General features: G+C 36.8%; 1 long non-coding RNA gene across 3 annotated transcripts in view; it reads right to left on the reverse strand.

Annotated features, from left to right (window-relative positions):
• LOC143693937 (uncharacterized) overlaps positions 1-20,665 on the reverse strand; it is a 57,022-nt gene that overhangs the window by 30,197 nt on the left and 6,160 nt on the right. For all 3 annotated transcript variants that reach the window (XR_013182008.1, XR_013182006.1, XR_013182010.1), the window contains exons 2-3: positions 11,377-11,446; positions 10,032-10,112 (exon numbers count right to left, since the gene is read on the reverse strand). This is a non-coding gene — a long non-coding RNA (uncharacterized LOC143693937). The remainder of the gene's footprint in view (positions 1-10,031; positions 10,113-11,376; positions 11,447-20,665) is intronic.

Here is a 20,665-nt window from a genome sequence, read left to right on the forward strand (position 1 = left end):
TCAAGATACTCTATGTATCAAAGACACTATTTTATATAATCTATGAAGTCTGCAGTTTGTGGAATTCTGGTTATTTAGCTAATTGAACTCAAAGATGTGAGAAAACTGTGCAAAATGTCAATAAGAGGGCATTTATAAAAATTTTCTCTGCTGCAATCAGAATTATTTTTCTTAAAATGTGTTAAAGAAAATTCAATAGTCCTCTGAAGAGTTACAGTATTATTCAGAGACCAAACTCAGCCTTTAATGTGTGAAACAGAAGGATTATAATTTTGCTTTTCAAGCAAGTATCAATAGAATTTAATTATGGAATTATGTCTGATGCTTCACTGATACTGAGTGTGCCTTGTTAAGCAAAATAAAAGACTGTCTCACAAGAAAACAACATTATTATCTCTCTAGCTTGAATCTAGCACAAAATAACTTCTTACCATCTCATCTGCAGCTGTAACTGGCTTATTAATCTTTATACAGAAGATATTATCATAATATCTAGACTATCATAAACTCATAAAACATCAGTTTTATGAGTGATGGTTCAGGAAAATCCCTGACCAAAAAAAGAAAATCATTGATATAAAGAAAACCACCCAACATATTAGTTCAGTTTCACTATCTAGTAAATCAAATTGTGAACCATAATAAATAAAACTGGATAATTGCAGGACATCTACCAAACCAGTTGAAACTATCCTGCTATATTTGTTCATCATTTACACAGAATCTAGGAAAGGCTGCAGCAAGTGACACAAAATGGCCAATGGCTACCAACCACACAGGTAACCTGCTGTGAAAAGTTAGTGCCAAAAAATTACTCTCCTGTGCATAGGACACCTGTGGGTGAATCCTCTATCACACCAAAATCTGTTAGCTGGCAATCAAGTTCAAACACCTGATCACTCGATACATGTGTATTTACTTGGTCCATCTGCAGCACAGAACATGTGCCAGAAGTGACTTAAAGTGAGTAAGAAAGGAGTAGTATAGTGTACCACATGTTTAAGAAACAGTTAATAAAACTGCACTAAATATTTTATTACTTTTTAAATTCACAATCAAAATGCTCCAAAGAAAAAGTAAACATCAGATTTTTTGTAATGGGATTTACAAGTTGTTGTTGTTGTTGTTGTTGTTCTTGTTGTTGTTATATTTTGGGGACTACTGCTGTTGTACTGAAACCTTTTTTTCAAAACCCTTAAAATTTCATATTAAGAGAAATTTCTGAAAAACCCCATAGTTAAATCATATAATTTCCCAACTGATTTCATTAGTTTGTCAGAACATGTTCAACATCGGATCACTGGTACTAAATGCAAACTTTCTGGTACACATGGGTGAAAGGAGATCTAATGCACGATGGGATAAAGAACTGCCAGTCTTGTTAAAAACCAAGATTAATCTAAACCTCACTGAAGCTAATGGGACTTTCCATTAACTTCTACAGTCTTTGGATCAGGTCCTATAGTTTATTTTTCTCTTTCCTTTTATCTTCTCTCCCTTTCAGATTTGTTTTTCTCCTTTATGTGTTACAAGAGCAGCAGTGAGAGCTGAAATGGACAATGCTTAGCTGGCAGTCATTCTCTGGTAATTAGACCGAGCCTCAAACACCTGACCTGCACATCTATGGATATCAAGCACGTCTGAGTGCCCAATTACCCAGGAGTATTAAGAAATAGGTTTGGAGGATGGGCAAATGATTTGATTCTTAAACTCTTCTGTAGCTGATGCTGTGCATGCTTCTTCTTCAGCACAGACTAGAAGACCCAAAGAGAGACTGGAGGTCAAACCCTGTCTGAACCATGATATGCTGTGAACAATTTCTTCATAGCGTTTAGGATCTTTGACCTTTAGAAAATCTACAGCATTCATAATTATATCTAAAGCAGCTTTGATGGTGTCTTCCCCTATAATGGATTCACAGACGTGAATAATACTCCTTAATTTTCAAGTATATCTTTTTCAAATTAATATTTCAAAGAGAAAAACCCTTATCTTGTTAAGAAGAAGAGTTTTAGGGTAGTAGCTCTTGCATAGGATGATACAGTTTGGTGGCCTCTCTTGTTAAAAATGTTCTAGTACCCATCTAATGCCCACTTATTTATGGATTTTAGACTAAAAGCCCTTTTTTGCCAGTTTTCTTCACAAGCACTTATCTCAGCATCCTCATTAGATGGTTTTTCTCTTTTCTTTTTTTTCAAGGCCTATCCATGCCCTTGGTACTTTCTTTTGTTCCATTCTGCAAAAGGAATGGCTTTAAAGGATCTCTCTCTACCAGTTTCAACTTTTTTTCCTTTGTAATTAGCCGTATTTGAGGAGCAGAAAAGTAGAAGACCAGAGAGAAATAATAATAATAAAACCCCCTGGTGAACAAAGCAGATGATGTTCTTTACTTCAATCATATGCTGTATAGCCTGAGTCAAAGAACTTGCACATCTTTTTTTTTTTTTTCAAATCTGACTCATACAGTACATGCAAGCAAGCTGAGAGACAGTTCTGAAGCTAAAGAACAGGGATGCTTTATTTAGCTGGTTATTGTTATTACCAAGAGCTTATTTAAAAGTTATAATTAAAGAAACCTTTTGCAGATCATAATTTGAAAATTAATTATATGTTTACCATCATCTGCTGAGAAGGAATATATTGATAGTGTTAATACACAAGTGTGTGAATAAGAAAGAATATATTCTATTATATTAATTGGCAAGTGTATGAATCTTTGAAAAACAGGCAGTGAAATATGATATGGGAACTAAAATGGAACCTGAATATGAATTAATGTAGAATAAAGTCTAGAACTGCTCTTATCGTAGCTAAATCTGGTGTCAGCCTTTATTCAAATAATCAGGGATGGAAATTTCTTTGCTAATTCTCTTTCAAACTGAAAAAATACCCAAAACATATTGGCAATCCTGACAAATCGTTAAACTCTAGAAAGCATTTCAGCATACACAACACTGGCAGAAACACAGAAATCTGAATTTGTAGTGATTCTGAGAGTCACTTGTGAATGGTTCAGAAGGGTCAAGAAAAACAAAAAAGGGTCACTTTACTAACAAAGTGAACCGATTTTATTCTTTTTTCAAACTTTAACAAAAACCCCAAAAATATTTGTACCTTGAATATCACTTCCCGACTTCCTACAATTTGTTTGCATTTTTCTGTCATTTTTCCTTCTTGATATGCAGTTCTTGCTAGATTAGCTATCTAAATGAATGAACCCTTACCACCTAGAACAAAAGCATATTTGAATTTTTAAAAAGCAGAACTCTCCTCTAAAAGTACTTCCAAGGACTTTCATTAACAAGATGTACAGAAGATATTTTACTACTGGAAATCCACAGCTGTTGAATCATGAGCCTTTTGTGGTTTTTTAATCTGTGAATTACATAAGTAATTCATATTCTTATCACTTTGAATAAGTACATAAAATTTATTTTGACTTCTACCAATAAGTCAGTTATCTTTTATGTACTTGAAGATTACTACATTTGTGTCATATGTTGACCATCTTGATTTTATGTTGAGCCTTAAATAAGTTCACCCAAGCCAACAGTAATTTTCACAGATGTTATAAGATTACTAATATTTACTATAAAAGAAGCAGCATACATGCAAAGCCTTGATCTTTCAATTTTTGTTTATATGTCTTACTTTTAATAATTTTAGAATTATCCAAGTTAAACTAAGTTTGATGGGTACTTCAGTTAAAGATTTCTACTTCTGTGAATTTTACTCACACTACAAGATCTCTTTGAATCTGCAAAACTGACTGGAGTAATTCCAGTAAGATAGCTGCCATTTGTTTTGTTGCTTATGTCAGAGCAACCACCATTTTTGCCACTCATTCTTTTTAATTCTAGACAGAAGTCTAGTGAAAATAAAACAGTGTGTATAATTTCAGAATGATCACTGTACACGACTGAACCTTGATAAATAAGGTCTGAATTCTGGACAGAAAGTTCAGACATTTGTTATCTAAATAGGAACACTCTTCCGCATTTTGCATATCCTGAACCCAGTCAATCTACCAGCATTCTCTGTTCACACTTGCAAAATGGAGGATAATTTATCAGCTTGTCGATGCTAAAACCTGCAAGTCTGAGGTGGTTAAATCTCTCACTATCTTATCTCTGTATCTACTCAGATATTTTCCTGTAGTCCCTTCTCATTTACAAAATTGTCTCAGATAATGCAAATACATTAAGCAATCCATGCTCACAACAGAATGATCAAATTTAGTTTGTGGCCTGCATTGTTTAAAGAATTGCATCTGTTTCTGTTAGTACGTTTAAGATAATCAGATATACTATATTTTATCAGATAAATGACTTTCTTTTTTTGGAAAGGGAAGTTTACTTCCTCTTTTCATTTCATATTTTGTATACTTTCTTTTATATTTTAAGTTACAAGCTGCCATTTTTAATTGATCCTCTAGTTGAACCCAGCTATGGCCTCAATATGCACAGGAAAGGCAGATAAGCATCACAGATTTTGCAAAATCTGTAAATGTGCAAACACCTGTGGCGCTTCACCTGCCTGAAGTTAGGCACAGAAAACATCTGTGGGAAAATTAGAAACTGACTCTTGCTCAGGCTAAGGGAAGGTGAAGAGATTTATAGAAGGGATTTCTATTTCCTTCTCTCCTTAATAATCCAAACTTAACATACTGAGAAGCGTATAGAATGAAGGAAGTAATTTCAACTGCATCCTGCTAGAATAAGCATAATTGGATGCGACAAATATTTTCAAAATCTTTTCAGTTGCATTTTACAATTAAATTTCATTTAGCAGGATGTTGCATAGATTAATTGTGTTGCATATTCAAGTATTTTTTTCCTTTTCATTTGTAGCAACACTACCTATTAGTGGTAATTTACTTTGTCTGGCAGTAGTTATTTTAAGTGAATATTTCATACAGGAAATTAATCCTCCCTATGTTTTAAACAAATCAAACAGAAATGAAAAGCCTGAGAGTCAGTTTTCTCAATTAAAACTTGTACCTACGCTCTCAATCTATTTTTTGGCCAGCCTGTATTTATGCTCAGAATTGCCCTGACCCAGGCGCAGGTCCTTGCTCCTGACCTCGTTGAACTTCATGAGGTTAGCACAGGCCCACCTCTCAAGCCTGTCAAAGTTCCTCTGGATGGCATTCCTTCCCTCCAGTGGGCTGACTGCACCAAACAGCTTGGTGTTGTCAGCAAACTTGCTGACAGTTCACTCAGTGACACTGACAATGTTGCAAAAAAAGATCTCAGACAGTGCTGGTCCCGGTAGAGACCCCTGAGGAACACCACTCATCTCTGGGCTCTACTTCAAGCCATTGACCACAACATTTCAAATACAACCATCCCACTAATTCCTTATCCACTGCATGGTCCAGCCATCAAACCCATGTCTCTCCAGTTTAGTGACAAGGATGTCACGCAGGAAAGTGTCAAACACTGGTCAAATGCATCCCACTCTGAGCAAGAGGCTGGAGTAGGTGACCTCCATGGGTTCCTTCCAAACAACTTTTCTATCATCCTCTGACTAAAGTGAATGAATAAATACTTTAATTAGGCACATTCAACTTTTCACTTTGCTACTCATTCACAAAAGAGCGATGTTACTGAAACCCCTTATTTTTCATAGAATCCTTCTTCAAATACTGGAAGCAGAAGTATCAGATTGTTCTGAATGCCTTTAATACAGAATGACTATCTTTAGTTTCATGGCCAAATACTCTTACAGATGAGCCTACCCCCTTGATTATGGATTTTCATACTCAGGAGAGAAAGAAATCTGCTCTGTGCTGACAGACCTGAGGACCATAGAATTGCTCTGATCCTGCTGTGCAGAACTTGTTCCTTTGTGAAAATGCATTTAAATGCATTTATATACACATCACAAATGTTGTGAGTCTAACATGTTGTCAGCTCAGTTAAAATGGTATCCCAAAGCAGAAGATTTGGAAGAAAACAGATGAGGCAGAATCAGAACTATAATGACTGGCAACACACAGATCTTAAAAGTGTCTTTCTGTGTTACTCATGACTGATGTCAGACTCCTGCTGCTAAAGGCAGCCAGACACTCTAACCCTGTTCATGAACCAATGAAATGTCCTCTTTAAATCAACCCCATTTGTTCTCTCCATTGCTATTTTAAAGAGGCTGTTTCAGGCCTCATTCTTCTTAAAAATGTTTTAATTTTCAATGACATGCATGCCCAGATTAAATCTTCTTTCTTGTGCCAACTCAGATCTTTTGCCATAAAGAGATCTACCTGCTACCAAGGGTTTAGCACTGGTAAGAAAATTTGTTTCTTGACTGAAGATGAAAGCAAATTTACTTTTGTTTGCAAATAAACAAGAAGTGTTTTGCCACAAGTTCCAAAAGCCAAAACCAAATACTTTTGCTTTGTCCAGCATTGATTTTTTCTTTAGATTAAGTAAGTTAAACAAGACTCTGGGGGACCACAGAGTAGCAGGAAAGAAAGACAGAAACCTGCTTCTGAGTTTTGGGTGGATCAGCCTCTACAGGACTTGGCCTCAGCCATGCATATGAGCTCCCATATCATCAACACTAATGCTGCAATGGCACTCTTAATGCCCCAAGTATTGCCAGTAGCCTGAAACCATACACAGCAAACCTTTCTCAGTACACTCTGAGCTGAAGGCATCCATGGCGAATCTGTTCTCACCAGACTTTACAAATCTTGCAGGCACCTAAAAGGGTTATCTCAAGTCCTCCTCACAGTAAATAAAATATTCTTTAAAAGGCTTTTGGGGATCCTCAGGGCATTCCAGTATTGCCAGGAAGATGCTCTACCCTACCTAGTAGAGAAATACATAACAATGTGCTTTAAAAATTAAAAATTTAAAAGAATCTGAATAATGCTTCCTGTCAATTTTCTAGGTTGGCATCATGTAATTCAAGAGTGAACAATCTCAACAAATTCATCTGGAAATGTCTGTCTAGCCTGTGGAAAAGCCATGTAAAACTGTGTACACAGCACAATACATAATGAGGTTTACACTTGCTTTGGGTTTGTCCTGAGGAATATACAGCAATTCTGACACAGTTTCTGCCAGTGTTACCAGCTACAACATGCAGCTCACTAGCACAGGAGTCTATTTCCTGTTCAAAGAGGAAAACAAGGACTTTAATATTTACAGGTTAATTGTCTCAAAATATTATCAGTTGGTTCTCCTTAAAAATAATTAAGTGCCTCTTTACCAGAATTAATGAAAAAGAATATTATTAAGCAGATGTTAAAACTGCAGGGCAGGTCAAAAAATTCAAAATGAAACCAGTGGTTTTCTATCTGCTTCTTTAGATTTGCACAGGCTATAGTCTCAGACTGCTCCCTTTTGACCTGACCATAAGAATGAATCAAAACTAAATTGACCATGGTGTCATACTCTGATTTGCTCAAATAATTTATATTTTTTTTTTGACATGCACCAAAGGGAGCTGTGTGCACATTTGGGGAGGATGTATCCTACTAGCAGAAAGACTGGTTTATTCCAGTATTTTTCTGAATCTTGAAAATAGAAAAAGTGAAATGGTAAGACATATTTGATTATAGTACACATCCACCAACAAGTGTAAAAGGCCATCAAACTTGAACAGAAAAATCTCTGAAAATTGCAAAGAGCTGCTTGAAAACTTCAAAGCAACAGAATTTCTCAGGAAAGCAGTAGTCAAGCAAACAAATACACAGTGAAAAAAACGATCTTTTCAGTAGGATTCTGGGGGAGGGTGCTTTTTTTTCTGTTTGTTTGGGTTGGTTGGGGTTTGTTGTTGTTACTGATTTTGTAGTTATTTTTATTTTGGTTTTGTTTGTCTGTGTATTGACGTTTCTGTTTGCGTGTTTATTTTGTTTTCTTTCCCCAGAAAACAGATTGATTTCTTGTTTTGATTTGATGATTTGTTTTGCTGCTTTTAGAAAAACCAAGCAGACTCAAAGCAGACTCAGACCATGAAGAACTTCAAACTGTATGTCTTCCCATGTCTCAAAACTAAAGGCATTCACACTGTGACCAGATCAGTGCACAAAGCACAATGAAACTTCTGCTATGACTGTAATATAAATAACTTTTGCATTAAATTGGATGCATGTTAAAGACTAAAGAAAGAATATTATTCTTAAATACAAGGTAGAAAAGTGTAAAATTACAGATTTGAGATAGGAGTAAAATCAGATATTCTCAAGAGTTAAGCCTGCTACTGCTTCAACCAGTGTTGCTAAGGTGTCTTGATTTACCTGGGCAATGAATCTATTACAGCTATACACCTATTCCACTACTTCCATGTATTTATACACATACTTTGAAGGAATCACTCTTACTGCTGTGGGAGACTTACTGAGCAAAGAAGACTACAGCTCAAAAAGAAGACTAAAGTTCCCAGTTGAGCTACAGAACTACACAGCAAAAAAAAAACCCAAACGAATCAACCCACAAAAAAACCCCAAAACCCAAAAACCCCAAAAAAGCAAAAACACCCCAAAAAAACAGAAACAAACCACAAAACCAGAACATTTTGGTTGGAAAAGTAGCCGATATTGAATCTGTTATCTCACTTGTTAAAAATAGGACCATGCTGCTCATTTTCACTTGTCTTGCTCTCATTTCTAGCCTTGGAATTTCCCCACAGATATCCATGCACAATCTAGCTGCATAAATCTATGCCTCACACCAAAACAAAACTTAGACTACAGTGTGCTTCTTAACTTGCTTTGACCTGAGAATCCAGAAACAACACTTGTGAATCAGTATGAGTATTATGAAGTGTTTAAAACATAATATAAAAATTCTTAGAATTGTAAGGGTAAAAGGTTTAGAATAAGTTGAATTTTTAGAGCAATATTCAGTTCTTAACTTTGGTATCTTGGATACTACTACTTACATGATACAGAGCAATTTCAGAAAATAAAAATTCAGATGAAAAGAAAGAAAACAAAGAGGAAGAGAGAACTACTCTTCACTGACCAAACTGACTGGCAGTAACCCTATTAGTTATATCAAAAGCTGTGTGATACCCAGGTGAACTGAGAAGTCATTTATTGCTCTTCTTCATTTCTTGAAGAACCAGCTTCCTCTGTTCTTCCCTTGTCCTCTAAATACCCACCAAACAATTTTCTCTCAATCTGCAGGAAAGGGGTAGTGAAAGTTTGCCTTTAGGGGACCACAGAGACAAAACATTGTTTTCACCTTTCCCCATTGCTCTCTCAGGGCATAGCACTCCTGACTTCAAGGCAATATCATCAGTATTCATTCAAGAACACCTATTAGTTATATTCAAGCCTAGCAAGAACACCCATTAGTTATATTCAAGACAGTATTATTGTGCCCTTTCTCTAAGTTCTATGTATAACTCAACATAAAATCACAGTTTTGGGTATTGATCAAATAAAAAATTTCCACTCAAGCAGTCCTGACAGAAAGCCAGGAGATTTGCTGCACAGCAGCACAGTCCTTCCATACGTGTAGCCCCACATACTGAGGTTTCCTCTGAAGTTTTATCCTGACAGCTATGCGCCTGGAGTGCAGTGGGATATGCCTGAAATACTTCTTTACCCTCTCTCTGATCTTTATTGGCTCTTCACCCCAACAGGAGACACCAGCCTCACACTCATCCTGTTCCGTTTGCCACAGAGCGTTCCCCAGCTGCAAGGTGCCATGAACACGTCTTGAAATAATGGTCCACATTTGCAGAAAATGCTTCAGAGAAATCATGGGCCCTAAATTTATGATTTCCCCCTCATCTACCTGAACCCCAACTTTAGCCAAGTTTAATGACAAAAATTCCCCCCATCCCCAAATGAGTAAACAAGTATTAAATGTACACTTAGTTTAAGAATGGAAATCCTGAACTCCCACTTACACCCCAAGCCTGGCTGCTCAGTCAGTAAGACTCTAATTTTTATATCTGTAATCTCTACTTTTTTGTTATATTTTGCTGTTAGTTTTAGGACACAAAAGCAAATATTTGAAGTGCTCCAGCACAGTAAGGATAATTGTAAAATTGGGAGTTACAATCATACTTACTTAGTGAAGCTCATCTCTTACAAGGAGTGCTTTTTAAACTGGAGACTGCATCCACCGGTAGCAATGCCAAAACTTGACGAGCTGAAATAAAGAAAAAGGTAAATTTATACAAAATTTACTTTTGTGGAAATACAAAATGAAGCATAGGCTTAAGCATCCTCTTTGAATCACGAGACCCACTTTAATTTACCCGACATTTGGAATTGCACACAGAAAAGGAATGAGGTGATTCTTCTTCCTAAGCTAACATAACATAAAGTTGTTAATGTCTTTTGAACTCTACCTTTGTGCTTTAGCAGACCAGAAGACAAAGCTTGACAAACTGGAGTATTTATCCAGACAAAAATAGCCACTCAGCTGTGCTTTAGTGCCATTTTCTGTCACACCAGCATGACAGCACTAAGTGTTTAGTTCAAATAAGTGGTTCCACGTCCTCTGATAATACAACATGGTTCCAGCATTCTGTTCACTACAATTTCAGCTCCATCAGGGGTGGCACAAGACAGCTCAGTATTCCCAGAGATTTTCAAACTGTGGTGCATGTGTTCTATTATGCACTCAACCCGTCTGGTCCATTTGGACTGGATTCACCAGGGAATACAATTAGCTGGCCATTTTATTTACACAACCCAGCCTGCCAATTTGTCTGGAGCTTCAGTTATTTTTTATTTTTCTCTTTCTTGCAGTTTTGAATTATTTCTGATGTGGCAACTATCTGTAGCACAGATTCTTCTTCCACTGGGCATTAGTGTGCAAGGCAACCAACTGTTGGGGGACTCATCTTGGGGCAGTCAAGATCTTCAAATTTGAAGCAGTAGTTATTTCCTCAACAAACTCAAGTACATTGTTCTTTAAAATGAGCCACTAATAAGACTTCTTGTTAATGTTCTGCCAAACAAATCATGGAGAATACGAATGAACAGCAACAAACAACGGCACACAAACACAGGGCAATGAATTTATTCTGCTCCCCATCACACAACTAATCAGTGCTCCCAAAGCAGGGCACTATTGCTGCCCTGAAGACCAGAATTTGACACAGGCAATTTAGTGTTTTAGGAAAACGGGCAAATATTCAAAAAAATGAGACATGAAATGATCTTATCCAAAGGACAGAGAACTCAAATAATCTCATCGAGCCTTACAGAACCACCATTGTCACTGTATTTAAAATATACTTTCCAAAGTTCTGTTAGCACATACAACACAAATATTTAACGACAAAAAATAAGACCAGACATAAAAGGAAACATAAAAAACCACACTCGTTCAAATGTGCTCATTTGAAATGGGAAATACATGAAAATATTGTGTGCTTTTTCAGACAAGAAGGTTCAAATATTACCAGTTTTATGATGCCAAATATCTTCTGCCAAAGTCTTCACTTTTCTTCCTCTGTCTCTGCCTCTCTCCTCCTGCATCAAAGAAAAATCTCTCAGCCTCCATTTTCATCTTGAGCCAACAGTCTCAAAATGTTCCATACAATTAAAATGAAAACCTAGTAAAACTGAACCACCCTTCATTGGATATGGATTTTTTTTCTCTACTGCTACTCAAAACAAATTTCCTGTCTTTCAATTTGCCTAATGACTTTAATTATATTTTTCCAAAAACATGCTACCCGTGGACAAGCCCATAGAATATGTCCTAAGGTATCCTCTTGCCAAAAGCTTTTCCCATAAGCTTTTCCAATCAGCTTCAAGAAACTTATTGGGTTTTTGTAATGATTTTTAAATAAAATTTGATATGAAACTTTTGGCAACATACCTATAAAGAATTCAAATTATTAAAATATTTATCGTATAAATTGCAAACACAAAATGACTGATGAGATTACATAACATCTCTCATAACTGTACAGGTTTCTATTACTGTAAGTCTTTTTGTGAGCAATAATGAGTCAAACTGAAACTATCACCAAAGAAGGGTTAAATGAGAAAACATTATCCATGCATTTATGGACTGCCACAAACTACCTGGAGAGCATGAAATGTTCACTCTGTTCACAAACCAGAACCTTTATGGGACTACTTAGCTCGAGGGTCCCTTATTCCTCAGACCAGTTCACTGTCTCCTGGAATGTTTTCCTAAAGCACTGTGTGTTACTAGCTCCCCTCTCAGGGAAGAAGAAAGCCCTAAAACCTTTTTCTGCATTCTGTAACTTCATATTGCATATCTGTTTGGTGGACTGACATAGCAGTCAGAACAAATACTCCTGCTGGGTTGAGAGCATCTATGAAGCTACAGGAGGAGAGGGGGACACATTGTCAGGAAAAATGAAGTGCCACTGGTCACTGTGGCAGAGCACACTGAGGTGCTGACCTGTGAAGGAAAAGGTCTTAAAAGCACTGACATCATACCATAATCAAGCAATGCATCACTTAATAGCTAGTTTTTGCACCTTCATCAATACCATTGCAAAGACATGTTCTAGAGTTTTGATTAACTGCTGGTAAATTTTTTTCATATTTAGGGAGACTAGATTTTGGGGTTCATAAGGGTTTTTTACAAAATGCACTAAACATATTGTTTTCATAAATTAGGACACCTCAGCAATAAACAGGAAAACTTCAGAATTCATTTAACAGTGAATAAAAACATCTGTATTCTAGTTCATGGATCAAGACAGTAATTGTCTTTGCTCTCCCCTCCAGCTGAGTAGAAGTCCTAATACATAGTAGGATTGGTGGAAGAATTTGTGCTCCCACACCAAAACCAGAGCTGTCTGGCCACTGTAATCACTGCTGGGATATAGGGTTCATGTAATTTCTTCAACAAGACTGGTAGTAGTTATCTTAAGAGCTCTGTGATATCTTGGTGAACTTCTAAGTCATTTAATGTTCTTTGTTCCTTGCTGAACCTGCCTCCTCTGTTTCTCTCATGTCTTCAACATACACAATATTAAGATCAGAGAACACAGATTCATAGGGCCATTTTTATTTCCTGCTGATGAAGGACAATCCCTTGGCAAATATAGAGCAGTTACATCAGAAAGACATTTAAAAAGCCAGATATTGTTGAAAGGCAATATAGTAAAAAAGCCAACAATGACAAAAAGTTCCCAGAATGTTCAAATTCAGACTTTCAGAAAACTCTGAAATAATTACAGGTGCCCTTAAGCCATTTGCCTGAGTACAGCTGCACACAGTGAGTGTGTAGGGACACTTTTCAAAGCCTGTGACTGTGAAGAGCAGACCACTGGGTACTGTTGGTCACAGGCAGGAGGCAAAAAAAGTCTGCTTAAGAGGGAATGGAAGAACATAAAGACAGCAGCAAAAGGCACCTTGCAGTTGCACTTTCTAAAGCAATGATGCTAACACAGCTCCTTCCCAAGCAGTCCAGAAAGGTGTCTTAACACAATGAAAGAATCAATCCAACCACATAAAGATGGCTTACAGAGTACCTGAATGGTAGCTTTATTCCATTTCTACTGGATAAAGTGAATTCTGGGCCAAGGTAAATGGTAAGGGACAAGTTTTTTCCTATAGTACAAAGCAAGCCAAGTCAAAGCCAAGCTCAGAAAGTCAAAAAGAATGTGTCCATTTCTATCTCCATACCTGAATGAATTGTTGAAACAATTTCTCTTCTGCATGAACTTCAGACTAGAAGTTCAACACACTGTACCTCATGTGCAAACTTCATTCAACATTGACAGCTGAATGACCATTTCCTAGACAAGTTTACTTTTCACTTTTGCAGTATAGTAGTTTATGCTTAGAAGAAATAGTACAAGTCTATCCCACCAAATCCATGTGCACATTTGGAAACATTTGGGGTTGCTTAAGGTGTTCTTAGTTTTGTATCTGTTTTCAAGAACAGCAGGTTAGTTAAAAAACTTATTTGAAAGTTATCTATCTGGTCATGTGGTTTCTGCTGCAGTCTCCAGACAGGGAAAGTGAGGAGGGGAAATAAAAAAAACAGTTGTCATAAATAAACGCACCCCATTTATTTTGTGGTTTGTATTTCTGCATTCCAGGGTTGAGCATGTAAAATGGATCTGAATCTTCTGAGAATTTCTTCTCAAAGAGATTACTGCTGGTGTGTACTTCTGGATGTTGCAAAATATTCAGTGCTGCTTGAAAGGGGAAAGATAGTTTTCCCAGACAAAATAGAATTTAGTTTTGTAAGCTTTATCAAGAAATTTTCCAGGTAATATTAAAATAACAAACATATTAAAAATTTTAATATGAAAAATACAAGACTTTTCCTTTCAAATGTTGGTCAAAATTACTTTTAACATTTACAATAAGAGCTGGAGAGAAAATTATAAATTTCTAGCTAAACATTTAGCAATATTCTTTAAAGTTTTCTTTATTTCAGATAGATTATACAAATCTTAAACACCATTGAATTCCTACACAGCCTAATAGTTTTTCATATTTCCCATGGACACTTTTGTCGTCATTCATCATCAATTACTCAATTACATCATAACTCACCCTCTCTCAATCTCAATCTCAATATTTTTTCTGTAAAACAGATGACACCCATATTAACATTGCAGGAACAAGCCTAGCTCCTATGAAATAGTAAGGGAATGAAAAAAAGTCCTTTGTTAAGTTTTTTCTGGACATACAAAAGAAAAAAACCCACCAGCACACAAAGAAATTATGCAAATCACCTTTGTAAATGTACTTGAACAATCTGGAGATTTGTTAGTTGAAAACAAGAGAGTATTTCTGGTCCTCTGATAATTTTAATGGTAAAATGACCTAGGTGTGCCCCCATAAAACCCAAATACTGAATTCTTCATCATTATTGCCATCACAAGAGGAGACCTAAAACTTGACATTGACACATACAATATCTGGTAGTCCAGAAATCAATAAGAGCAGTGACCTGCTTTCAACTGAAAAGCAGGAAAAATCTCTCCCAAAGGTCTTAATGTCTATATGTCCTTCCAGCTAACCACCAATATACAAGAAAAATGTAGAAGCCTCAAACATGATAAAATGGACAGAAGTGAAAAAAACCCACTTGTTTTAAACAAGTATGATTCAGACTTATTTACATTACTAGTTGGGTTTTTTCATACTGCAGAAGTCAGAAGTGGTCTGGAGTAAATGACAGAGGAGAGAGAAACTGAATGAAAAGGTGTTAAGAAGAGGTTAAGACAAAACCACCTAGCCAGAACGGCACACTACTTGCAGAATTACAGTAGTCTTCTGACTAGAAGCGTGTGAAAAGCTAGGAGGGTATTTCTGATGTACATCAAAGACAGTAAAAGCTGAAGTGAAACCTCAAAGCTCTTTTTCTTTTCTGAAACAGGTTATGAATTTAATTATGCAGAAACAGAACTGCTATGTGCACATCTTCTTTTGAAGGCCTTGCAGATCCTTCCTAAAAAAATGGTTCCTTTATGGTAGCAAGCCTCCAACTCCAAAGAGTTTTAAGTATGCTAGTACTTGCTGCTCTCCCTTCACTGCAGACTCCAGCTCCTCCCTGAGTCAGAATGAATGCACTTCTCTGAAAAACACAACTATTCTGACAATATGCTCATCCTTTCCCAGGGTTCACTGCCAATTTCAAATGCCTAATTGCTGTTGTGAACTGTGAGGATATCCAAACTCAGTGGAATGAAAAATTACCTTTTTCCCTCCTCTAGTCTCTCCCTAATTCAGCTGCAGATTTTCTCCCTTGCTAATGCAAGTATCTTTTGTGGAGGATTTTTCCTTTACAATAAAACCAAAAGTATCTCTTGATTTTAACACAATTGTTACAGATCAACACCAATTCTGACTTTGTATTTGACATTAGCATTGCTCTTTAAAACAGATTTGGTAGTTTCTCAGCACCACATTTCTTTAATGCTTATTGACAGGCAGGTCAGTAGCCAGTGACTTCTTTTTTTTTTTAATGACTGTATTCTTTTGTTCTCTTTGCAGTACCCACAAGGACTTGAATGACAGAAAGTTCATTTTTCTCCGAATGAACATCTGATTAGAGTAGCCCATGCTTTACCCCCCTTTGGGAGACATGCTGTCAGCCAGCAAAGCCATGGTGGTCGTGGTAGCTGTCACTGCATATCCAACAGCTGCTCCGTTACACATTCCCTAACCTGGCAAGAACCGTGCCGCAGAGATTCTGCCGCTTTTCCCCACCCTGGCTCTGTGCTGCCCTGGCCCTGGCCCTGCAGCAGGCAGGCTGGCCAGCACTCTGCCTGCAGCTGCTTCCCACCCTCCCAGTGCTGCTTCACCACAGCAGGAGCTCTCCCAAAGGTGCTTTCTATGGCCTTGGCCCTGGAGAGTGAGTGTCACCCCACCAAGGAACCAGCACTCCTTGGCTGTAAGCTTGTGGATCCCTAACCTGCTTGGTACCCACTCCCCGCACACTGCGGGGTCTTTGCTGTACCAATGGAAGGAAATTATGGGGGAAAAATTATGCTGAAGTGGACATTTTGAATTATTTACATTCAAGGCAGAACATGGCTTGATGAATAGAAAGTTAATGAAATGGTCTCTGTATGTTGCCCCAATATGAAAAGAATTATGTCAGTGCAGTAGAGCCATGCTCTAGCCAAGTGCTAGCTCAAAACACGGACTAGGTAAGAAAGAATTCAATGCAAATTGCATTCAGTAGATGGATTGAATCACCTGCAGTCATTTCAGTTTAATGTTAAAGAGTTCAGAATGTTATTTTAATTACACAACACCAGGTACTTTAAGATTTTCTTTGGAACAATCCTTTACATTTCCATCTTTGTTGAAGATGTGATTAGAATATGAATAGAGCTTAAACTGCCACCACAGCTGGTTACACCTTCCTAGAAGGACTTTGCACTAATGGCAGGTGTCCTGGTTAGGATTGCATTCTATGTCTCTCACATATGAGTAGCTCTGTGTTCCACAATGAAATCCAGAACTGAAATCAATGTGAGACATTCTTAAACATCATACTGTTCTAGAAGCCTGAAGGTACAGCAAACTACTTTAGTTTTTTTAATTTAACATATATTCCTGCTTGGGAAAACCATACAGAGCTTAAAAAGAATAAATTCAAAATTTTCCCTAATTTTTTGGCTAAGTGATAGCCAAGTGAAAAAGAGTTAATCTGACATTCCAAATGCAGTGTTTCTTTAGAACTCAGGGGTTAAAATCTAGCTGTTACTCCTAATCTGCTGCTTTGCATCAGAAAATCATGAAATTCAAACTTCAACTTCCCTTTCTACAGCTTATCCCAGCATGGGAATTGATTCATCACACACTGCAATCAACTTTTTGGTACATAACTGAATACAAACTATGATACTGAGGGAGATTTACATGTTTGTGTCATAGAACACAGAGCTCATGAAAAAAACAGTTGGTTTATCCACTGCAGGGATTCAGTTACATTTCCAAGTACCCATTCAAAATAAAGCACAGAGACTGAGAGAAAGGGCATTTTATTTGTTTTCTCTGCCTTTTTATTTCTCTATGTTTCTTTATGTAACTGGTCATTTTTAAAAGTATTGTCTTCCATTTATCTCAATCCTTTGACTTACCAGAGATACCAAATTAGCTCTCCCATAATCTTGTTGTAAAAGTTCTGGAAAATCTCAGAAATGTTATGAACCTTACTGAAAGTTTAGAGGACTGAATATTCTTTTCTCAAAAATGTGAATTAGTCACTGAAATTAAATAAAAGGTGTTCTAAAAAGTGTGTGTGGGGGAGGGGAATCTCCAAGAAAGAATGAATTTGAAAATACCTGACCAAAAATCCCTGCTTTTCTGAGCTGATTAACACTTACTCCCAGTTATGTAAAAACATGACAGAAAGCTAACTATTAAAGTTACACTTTCTTTTGACACATCCCCATTTAGTCATATCTGATGATATGCTCCTTTCTAATTCTGTACAATAAGTCAGAAAGAGAATTAATATCTGTATATATGAAACTTTTACTACATTTCACATATATTACCAATGTATAATGGCAACAGATACACAGTAGATGTTTTCATGCTAAATACGACATTTGTAATGTCTTCTTGCTCTCTTTGCCCTTATTCAATTCTGCTTGTTAGGCCACTTCAATTGTTTATACTCAAGATTTTTGGAGCAGATATGCTAACAATGCCTGAAAAAATAAGACTCAAATCCCTCATACTGATGCTAATAATGCACAATGATCTGACTAATGCTGAATGATCTGACTAATGCTGACTAATGCTGAATAATAAAAATAGCAAATCCATCATCCAAGATTGCATTTTATTAGGAAAAGTTGAGAAATATAGGATACACCTTAACTACCTATTTAATTGGAGAGCAAAGAGAGAACTATGAAATCCTAAACCATAGTATCTGTATTTAACTCCCAGCTTCAGTTTGCCCTAAATTAATATTGTTACCATTGTCACTGAAGTTTCAGAACTGTCCAGCACTTCCCAGATCTTCAAGGACTTGTTTTACTAATTTTGCCAAGGGTTTCTCTTGAGTATCCATTTCTGTCTCAAGCTTCAATTACATTACAATACATGAGGACATACATGTCCTCGTATAATTTTCATTTGTGACTAAAGGTTGAACATTGGTAGTAAAACAAAGGACATGGTTAACCAAATGCTTTGCAGCAAAGAATTTGAATGTGGAAGTTGTCAGGCTCTTATGGACTCCTAAATGCAACTGGAATCAATGGGACAAATTACTCGAGTTTTCACCTTGATTCTGCGTATTACAACACATCACATTAATCAGTCCAAAACATATCTCATGATTCTTTAGACAACACCATGGTTTGACACATCAGCAGTGACCAACCCTTGCTGGACCCTCACCAAGTAGCCATCAGAACTGGAATCACCCAAAGCTTGTATTACTTAGGGATGCACATATCCCAGGCAGGGAATTAGGTACACACCAGAATCAGACTGCAGAGAAATACATGTTGAGAGCTGAGTTTTCAAATCAGATCTTCCCTGCATTCAGCACTCACTCAACACTGAAATGAATGCCAGTAGGTGAAAGTACAGCAGCTGTAAAACCACACTCAGCAACACAAAAAAAGAGATGAGAAAGGGAGATGAGGGTAGAAATAACATTTGTTTGCAGGTACAACAAGAGTTTATCTCTCAGCTCAAAAATATGGGACATTATAATTTCACTGCCTTCACCAATAAGTCTCCTATACTCACAAACAGCCAAATGCTTAACTGCACAACATAGATTAAGATACTAGGAACTAAGAAGTTGATTTTCAAAGCAATGGATGTCTTACAAAGAAGCATGTAAGACTTTTTTCCTTTACTGAATTTCAGGTTATGGAGTTATATGCCAATTCTTCCTCTTGACAACATCCATACCTCAGTAACTAAAACCTCAGAATCAGTGCTGGTCAGTTGAGGTTCCTTAGTAGAGTAGTGTTGAAGTCACATTGAATTTTCCAGACTGGTGAATATAGAGAAGCTAAGTGTTCAGAGTTATTATTGTTGCATCACTCTTATGCACCTAAAAACTAAAGAGGATGGAAAAGATTTTACAAAAAGCATGTTCTGACCATATCTGTTGGGGTAGAAAAGCATCTTCCTCCACTCACATTCTGTTTATCAGAATTTAAGTGACAAGTTTGAATTAGAAACAAATGCAGGACAGATATTCAAATGTCAATGTTAAGGTAAAATCCTCGTATCTTAGATTGTACTTTTTATTTCATGGAGAAAAAGACAACCAACCAAAGACTTCTCAACAATATAAACTAAGTAGGTATGCAAATATAACATCATAGATAATTATGTAACACTGTGAATGCGGTTGGATAAGTGTGAGGATTTACTGTAAGTTAAATACTGAGAGCTAGGTGCATGCAAAAAGAAGCCATCTGCTGACAGAAAGATTTTTGAGATGGCATCAGGATCACATTTGGCAATGACATTCTTTCTCTTTCATTTCAGCATTCATCTCTACATACATTAATAAGTAGCTTTTGTTTCATCACCTTTTTCTTCTGCCCTGATGACTTGGATCTTATAATTTCCAATGATGACAATCCAAATGTAGAAGTATGGATTGTACTTAGGCTTAATCTCCTGAATTATGAGTAGTGTTACGATCTCAAGTAATCTGAATGGACTATAAATTGAGGAGCTTGATCTTCAGATCTTTAGTCTATCACTAGCATTCCTCCACAGTGCCAGGCAAACTGCTTAAGCTCTTTGTGGTGGCTTTTTCCTATCTCTAAGGTTCTTTGTGTATTAGAGATGGAAGAAGCAACTACTGCAGTTTTACCTCAAGGCAGAATGGTGATCCTACACCATTACAGGATGGTGTGCCCTATGAGAGACAAACATTTCCAGAACTAAAGAAACAGACAATGATTCTTAAGAGGCTCAACCAGCAGTTAAGAGGATTTGTATTTTGTAAGCAGGGATTTACTAAACAAAATGAGTACATACAAACAAGACTAGCACTCAAACAGGACTGACTATGTAGTGCATTTCAGTCATTAAAGGCTTACTCTTTCTTTTTCTGTACTTGTAATACAACTCCTGACACCAAGGGTGGAGCTGTAACCTCTGTCTGCATTAAAGAATGGATTGGAAAGTACCTTAGAATTTCAGAGCTTGCCTCCATAGAGATGTTCTCTGCTGTGGCACAAAAAACCCAAACAAAATAAAACCATACCAAGGAGTGATTAGGAAATATCCAGGCTAGTA

Source organism: Agelaius phoeniceus, chromosome 1 (assembly GCF_051311805.1).
Source record: "Agelaius phoeniceus isolate bAgePho1 chromosome 1, bAgePho1.hap1, whole genome shotgun sequence".
Lineage (NCBI taxonomy): Eukaryota > Metazoa > Chordata > Aves > Passeriformes > Icteridae > Agelaius > Agelaius phoeniceus.